The following is an 8,346-nucleotide window of genomic DNA, read 5'->3' as shown; positions in this document are numbered from 1 at the left end:
TTTCAGGAGGATTATTCCTGAAATAATTAAGGAAAGGGGGGCTCAATCTTTTCTTGGTTGCTTGCTCCTCCCCAGCACCTTCATCTTTCTTCTCATCCTCAGCTTCTCAGGCATCTTCTCTTTCACCTTCACCTCCTCCTTCTTCCTCCTTTGCATCCTCAAATTCTTCCTTGGCACCTTCTTCCTCTTCCTCTCCTTCCTCTTCGTCAGCCACTTCCTTCTCCTTCTCCTCCTCTTCAGCTTCTCCTTCAGAGGGGGGTTCATCCTTAGCTTCCTAATGGTCTCCTCCACCTCGATCTGCTCCTCCTGGACGTTGTTCGTGTATTAAGAAGGGCAGGAGCGAGCGGACATCAAGTAGGAGCTAGTCTGTAAACCACCTTAGGCAGATCGACCAAAGATCTGGGAACTCTGGGTGTAGCTACTGGCTATGCTTCCCACGCCGGTGAAACTGAGCTGGGTCTCCTCACCTTCCTAGAGTTTCCTGTAAGCTGCAATGTCAATGTCCAAAGCCATATTGAGGAGGTCCTGGTATTCTTTTAAATATCATGCCATTTCACTCTCTGTAATTCTCAACTCATTTTCTAATTTGTTGATTGTGTCCTGCATAGCACTAACATCAGAGTTCTGTTTATCCTCCAGCTCTTGCAGCTGCTTTCCCAGAGCTTCCTTCATGCCCCGGCATGCTTTGATTTCCAGGGTCTTGGCCTTGAGCAGGCGGCAGTTTTCAGACACCACGTCCTTGGCGGCGCACACCACATAGGTGTTCTTGGCAGTGCTCTCGGTCAGCATGGTGAGCAGCTCTTGTACCATTCTTCTGCATTCTGCATGTCCTTGGCAGCCAGCTTCTCCTACTGGGCGCGATGTCCTTGAGCGCTGCAGAGAGGTCGGACTTGGAGAACATGTCCATCTCCACGGAGATCTGAGCGTACTGGATCTGCGCCTGCAGCTCAGCGATCTCCTCTTCATGCACCTTCTTCAGAAAGGCGATTTAGCCCATCAGGCTGTTGATGCGCTTTTCAAGCTCAGCGCCAGCAAGAGCCGCCTCGTTTGCACCTTTTCCCGCCTCTATCAGCCAGCCCTCTGCGTCCTCATGGTTCAGCACCTCTTCCTGGTAGCACGCCTGCAGGTTGCTCCCAGTCCCTTCCAAGCCCTGGTGCCTGCTAACTGCCCACTGCCCTCTCCTTGCCAGAGACTGGACGCAGTGGGCTGGTGCACAGCCATCCCATTTTCATTAAAATGTTCAACCCCGGCCTGCTCCAACTGTGTCCACAGGAGGCCCTGGCCACCCCCGCCTACCTGGGTCCCCGATGGCAGGCTCGACTCAGCAGGAAGCATCAGGCTCAGCCCGCCTGGCCTGCTCAGACCCAGATGGCTGCCTGGACCCCGCGGGCAGCATCAGGCACTTCCCACATGGCCTGCCCGCACCCGGATGGTGACCTGGATCCCGCAGGTGGTGACAGATGCTTTGCCGCCATGCCTGCCTGACCCTGATGGCTGCCTCGACCCCGCGGACAGTGTCAGGCACTGTCTTCCCAGCCTGTCCTGTCCCCGATGGCGACCTGAACCCCGCAGGTGGCGACAGGCACTGCCCGCCATGCCTGCCCACACCCCGATGGTGGCCTGGATCCCGCGGGCGATGTCAGGCACTGTCTGCCATGCCTGTCCGGTCCCCGATGGCGACCTGGACCCCGCAGGTGGCGACAGGCACTGCCCACCATGCCTGCCTGCACCCTGATGGCGACCTGGACCCCACAGGTGGTGTCAGGCGCTGCCTGCCATGCCTGTCCGGTCCCTGATGGCCACTTGGACCCTACAGCAGCATCAGGCGCAGCCCGCCATGCCTGCCGGACCCCGATGGCTGCCTGGACCCCACGGGTGGTGTCAGGCACTGTCTGCCAGGCCTGCCCGCACCCCGATGGTGGCCTGGACCTCGCAGGTGGCGACAGGCGCTGCCCGCCAGGCCTGCTGGGTCCCAGATGGTGGACTGGACCCTGCAGCAGCGTCAGACACAGCCCGCCCCTCCTGCATATGCAAATTTACCCTCCATCTCTGTTGGCTTAATTTGCATATCGCTCCTGATTGGCTGTGGGCGTAGCGAAGGTACGGTCAATTAGCATTTTTCTCTTTTATTAATGTAGATAGCCAAGATTTGGAAGCAGCCCAGGTGTCCATCAGTAGATGAGTGAATAAAAATGCTGTGGTATAGTTATACATACCACTCTGCTGTAAAAAAGAAGGAAACTCACCTTTTGTGACCTGGAGATTATTATGCTAAATGAAATAAGCCAGTCAGAGAAAGACAAGTACCATATGATTTCACTCATATGTGAAATCCAATGACCAAAATAAACTAGCAAACAAAATAGAAGCAGACTTGTCAGCTTTTTAATGGGCATCTTATATGTGCCAGGTCCCAGGGAGAACTAAACACACGTTGGGCAGCATGACCTAGTGGTCCAGCTGTGTGAATGCCACTCACTGCCGGTCTTCTCACCGATGGCCCTGGCTGGAAATAGGTTTGAATCAGGTGGCAATTTCTGGATCTTTAAGAAACCACTGCATGGGGCAGTCACTGAAGAGTGACTATTTCTAGGAATTTGGAGGTCATTAAAATGGGAGGGGTGCCTAGCCTAATCCTTCCCCTCCTCCCCTTTTCCTTTCTCTGTCAGTAATTTAATTTATTCTCATGCAATTCCAAAAAGCAGACGGTTTCTCTCTGTGAAAGTGACCTAATCCAGCTGGACTGCGACCCCCTCCAGAGCACATACGAGTCTATGATATATGTAAAGTGACAGTGTTCCCCAAACCAAAAACTGGATGTACAATCTGCCAAAAATAAGTGCCTGTGGGGATAGCAAGACAGGCTATTTTAAGCTGGACCCCCCTGAAAATCTGGGGTGTAAGCATATGACAACTGCCAGAGGGGTTCGCTCTAGTGCATTTTGCACAAGCGATTTCAGCGTCTGTCTCTGTGCATTTCTCACACGTGCACAGCGTCTGCAGCAGCTGTCTTCATGCATGCTCTGCCTACGACTACTCATATTTTCTCCGTCTAATACCTGGCGTCTGAGAACCAGTACTCCCACAAGGGGTCTCACAATGATTGTCTTGGTCTATGTTAGAATAGCCATGTCTTGCTTTAGAATAAAAGCCCTAAGCTTTGCTTCTGAATTTACTCATAGCATTTATGATGATGGCAGATGCTGTTTCTTCCCAATACATCCTGTAGAAGTATTACCTCCCCACCCCATCTACCTTCTCTCTCTCTCTCCCATCGCTCAGGTGCCCTGCTGCTGTATTTGTTCTCGTTGGCGTTAGAGTCTTCCCTGCAGAAATAATATTCAGATGGTTCTTTCCACCACATGCAGCCAGTTCTCCCCTAGGGTGCGTGGAGGACTGCACTGCCTCACCCTCCTGAGGTTAGATGTGGGCATGTGGCTTGTTTTGTCAAATGAAATGTGAGCAGGAATAGAACATGTCCCTTCTGAGTGGAAACTTCCAGGCCTGCGTGTAATGTTCCATGCACCTTTCCTCTGCCATGTTGCTGGCAACACTCCAGAGTTGCTGCTGCATCCCCAGGTCCTGCAGACAGGGCACAAGCCCTGACAGCTTGGGTTCAGGCTGTGGGGGGGTGGGTTTCCTGTTTCTACAGTGTAACTTAGCTCATCCTGATGGATATAATGGGATAGTATGTATGTGCAACATAAAACAGTTTCTTTCATGAATGTATTCATCTATCCAACCATCTGTTCATATAGTGTGAACTTATGCAAAATGTATTTCAATCAAAGAGAATGGGATTGAAAAGTTATATCAAAGAGGACATGTGATTCTATATATATACTAGTAGCCCATTTGCAGGAAGAATCCTGCAAGCGGCCGCTGCGGCTGCGTGCGCTGCCGCTGCCGCCGCTGCCGCCGCCATTGCCGCCCATCCTGCTCCACCCCGCTCCGCCCTGCCCGGGCTTTCCCTCTGGCAGCCACCTTGCTTTCCGCTTTTCCTCCCTCTTCCTTCTAAGTCAGTGATGGCGAACCTATGACACGCGTGTCAGCACTGACACGCGTAGCCATTTCTGATGACACGTGGCCACATGCCGAGGATGAAACATTTGCTGCTCCTGAGGATGAAACACTTGCGACTAGAGTCTTGGAGTTAGTTTTTTCCTCAAAGTGACACACTACCTGCTGAAACCGGTTTGGCTCAGTGGATAGAGCGTCGGCCTGTGGACTCAAGGGTCCCAGGTTCGATTCCGGTCAAGGGCATGTACCTTGGTTGTGGGCACATCCCCAGTAGGGGGTGTGCAGGAGGCGGCTGATCAATGTTTCTCTCTCATCGATGTTTCTGACTCTCTATCCCTCTCTCTTCCTCTCTGTATAAAAAAAAAAAAAGTGACACACTACCTGAGTTATGCTCAGTTTTTTGGCGAAGTTTGACACACCAAGCTCAAAAGTTTGCCCATCACTGTTCTAAGTTGTCTTCAGTCTTCACTCCTCCCTCCCTCAGCATATGCAAATTAACCGCCATCTTTGTTGGGTAATTTGCATACTCACCCTGATTGGCTGGTGGGCATGGCTTTGGCTGGTGGGTGTGGCTTGGGCGTAGCGAAGGTGTGGTCAATTTGCATATTACTATTTTATTAGGTAGGATAGAAATATAGCTATCTAATGTATATTATACACCTACCTATATATCTATATCTATCATCTATCTATCTATGCTTCCAAATTAATAGGATTGAGTTCTGATTATGGGTAAGATATAGTACTAATACATTTGCATAAATTAGCTTATTTTTTAAAAACTTAGAACCAGTCCTCGCCAGTGTGGTTCAGTGGGTTGGAGCATCCTCAATTCCCAGTTAGGGTATGTACAGGAGGCAACTGATTGATGTTTCTCTCTCACTCTCTCTCTCTCTCTCTCTCTCCACCTCTCTGTCCCTTCCTCTCTCTAAAATCAATAAACTTATCCTCGGGTGAGAATTAGAACTATTTTCCAATTTAGGGAAAAGAGCTCGAGACTTGCAGAGCTCCTGGCACTTACCCAGCGCTGCATAGCAGATTTGGGTTTCAAACCCAGGTGTGCCTACCTCCAAACTACTTAACCACCAAGGTATACTGGCTCTTTCCAAACACTAAGATAGTTCTGTGTTTCTGCAGAGAACCACAAGAAAGCAAAAAGTAAAATAAAATAAGAGCTCTGCCCTTTCAAATCCCTGCAGCCAGCCAGGCTCTCGGCTTTGCTTTGACAGGTTGTCTTCCCTTCAGAATGAAAAGAGACAGAAATAAAGGCCAGCTGTTCGGTGGAGCGAGCTCCTGCGCACAGGCCAGCAGCCCAGCAGTGCCTGCCTGTTACTGCAGGAGCCCCGCAGTTAGCCGCTCGGCTCGCCCCACTCTGGGCTCGTTACTTGAGTCCGAGTCTCTGCACAAATTGCATGTTTTTATACAAACTTAGGAAAATGTGAGGGATTATGGTAAGAACATACTGATACCATCATTAATCAACAAGCAGGGAGAGAGAATGAAGCGATGAAAAGGTAGGCTCTTGGATTAAGAAAAGATTTGTGGGAAGAGATTAGAAGTACTGAGATGGAACCAGGGATGTTTTTGTGTTTGTTTGGTTTTTTTGCAAACACTTTTCCATTCTTTAAGTGTTAAAAGTTGTGTAAAAGTTTCCTGGCCACAGAGAGAGCCAATTAAGGCAGCTCCCCCACCCCTCCCCAGGGCATGCATGCATGCATTCATTCATTCATTCATTCATTCATTCAAAAATCACTTTCTGAATGCTCAGTTTATAGGCAGCTGAGATGTGAAGATGGAAACAAAATGTTATGTAACCAACTCTTATAGAAAACCTACTATGTGCCAGGCATTAAGCACTTTATACAGCTCATTTAATGCTCACAACAACCTGAGAGGTGGATACTCTTATCATTGTCATTTTGCCGAAGGGGAAACTGAGTCTCGGGAAGTTTGATGATCGTGCCCAAAGCCTTGCAGCCTTGGGGATTTGAACCCTGACAAGTCTGGTTCCAGCACCGTGCCCTTTACTGCACTGCGTCTCATGGGGTCCTACTCCTCAAACACACAGGTCCGCAGGGAGGAGGGACTTAGAAACAAATCACTCGTGTGTTTTTCAGCCTTCACCGAGGACATGTTTATTGATTCCAGAGAGAGAGCAAAGGAAAGAGAGAGAGAGAAACATCGATGTGAGAGAGAAGTATCAACTGGCTGCCTCCCAGACCTGCTCTGACTAGAGATAGGACCTCAGGTATGTGCCCTGACCGGGAATTGAACCCACAAAACCTGTTGGTGTATGGAATGATGCTCCAACCAATCGGGCAACGCGGCCAGGGCACAAGTCACTCTCTTTTGCAGTGTGAAACCCATTTTGATAGAAAGCTCCAAGGAGAGATAATTCCGTTCTACTTGGGGACGTCAGGGAGAGCGTCACTGGGAAAGAGACCCTTAAATGCCTTCCATTTGTCAGCCAGGCGGACCACAGGAGAGAAGGGCCAAGCTGGAACAAATGCATGGAGGCATGGGCAGCTGAGGCTGAGCAGGAAATGCTGAGGCATGGGGTGTGCAGGGGAGGGGAGCGCAGGAGCAGATGAAGTGGGGGGCGGGGTCGACTGGGCCTGACAAAGGAGGCTCTTGTATTCTAACTAAGGCATTTCTGGGGCTTGGCCAGGGGGGGGGGGGAGGGTCTGCCTTCTTGTTATGCTGATACACACAGAAAAAAATATAGGGGTGCTTGGCAGACTTCTCTCCAGCTGCCCTTTAAGAAGGTGCCTGGCATTGTTGTGCAGGGCTGGCTGGGAGGGAGGGGAGGGAAGGAGGCAGAGGTGTTAAGAGAGAGCCCTTTAGAATGAGGCAGCTCTGAGCTTGACTCTCAGCTCTCGTTTTCTACCTGTGTGACCTTAGACAACTGACTCGACCTCCCAGAGCCTCAGGTGCCAAAGGGGTTGCTGCCAGGGCCAGAGAGAAATGGGCGGACAGCTCTGGAACGGGGAAGCTTCTCATTGGATGTGGTACCACGTCAGAGGACATTGCCATACGATAGATGAAAGGGGAGGGATGACACCACCGACTCGCCCTGGACAGCACTGGGCCCCCCACCCCTCGGCGGGAAGAATTTGTTTGCACTGATTCATCCCTCCCCTCAAAGCCAAACGCCAGGCCGAGCTGGTCTGCTGTCAGCAGAACTGAGGTGGGAAACCAACTCACGCTCCGGGCATCGTCACCAAGGGCTCTGCTTAACCGCCCCATGCACCAAATCACCCAAGACCTTGTTCAAAGGCGTCACGAGGGGGAAAAAATGTATCTGTGTGGTGATGGATGTTAACTAGGATTATTGTGGGGGTTGTTTTGCAACATATATAAATTATCACATCATTAAGGTATAAAACTAATATACTGCCCTATGTCAATTATATCTGAATGTTTAAAAAGTAAAACAAAGTAAGCTTTAAATAAATAAACGTATTTTTAAAGGCAGATTCTGACTCCGTAGGACTACGGTGGGCCTGAGATTCTACATTTCTAACCACCTCCCATGCTCTGAGCCAGGGACCTCCCTTGGCCTGGCTTCACTGAGGTCACCGTCATCCTACAACCTCCATGACCCAAACCAAGATAGGAATGCAACCCGGTGCCTCTCATTAACTGGCCATTCTCTCCTGCTTCCATTCAATATTCTCAAAACGCCTGCTATCCTCCACGTCCTGGGAAAACAAAGATATCGGCTCCACGGGCCCTGTACTCGATCCGTTTGCTCCATGTGCAGAGAAGGATGGAGGAGGGGGTCTGACCATGTTTGCACAGTCATTCCTACACTTCATCTCATTTCATCCCCCCAGCGTTCCGTGACACAGCAGCCATTCTCCCCATGTTGGGGCGTGGGAACCCTAGCCTAAGGAGGAAGGTGGGGCTGGAGCTGGGAGCCAGGCCTTTTGAATGCCACTGTCTCGTTTCCACTTTACAGCCACAGACTTGATTTCATTCTGTTTTTATTTACTCTGAGCTTGACTGAGTCTCTTTAGGTTTAGAGAGTGAACTTTTTCCCCCCTCGTAAATTTAACTTCTGACGTAAAGAAAAAAAACAACACATATCCTGATGTAATTGAACGAGAAGATGTTTACAACCCTCTTCGAGCCATGGAGCTGCCGGCACACGATTTATGACAGCTGGGGAAGGGGAAATAAAAGGGGAGGCTGAGACAGATGTGGCCATGCAAACGTCAGGTTAACGTCCGGGTTGACATCCCCACCCGGGCGCACTCAGTTGGGTAACTTTTTGGAGACCATTTAACCAGCTAATAAAGATTTACTCCAACTGGCCAGAGCCAG

General features: G+C 50.2%; 1 pseudogene; it reads right to left on the bottom strand.

The window, feature by feature from the left end:
- Positions 1 to 324: 324 nt before the first annotated feature.
- On the bottom strand, positions 325 to 7,235 carry LOC129148672 (neurofilament light polypeptide-like; annotated as a pseudogene).
- Between the last annotated feature and the right edge of the window lie 1,111 nt (positions 7,236 to 8,346).

This window comes from Eptesicus fuscus, chromosome 4 (assembly GCF_027574615.1).
Source record: "Eptesicus fuscus isolate TK198812 chromosome 4, DD_ASM_mEF_20220401, whole genome shotgun sequence".
In the NCBI taxonomy this organism is placed as follows: Eukaryota; Metazoa; Chordata; class Mammalia; order Chiroptera; family Vespertilionidae; genus Eptesicus; species Eptesicus fuscus.
This window is presented reverse-complemented; position numbering and strand designations above follow the sequence as displayed.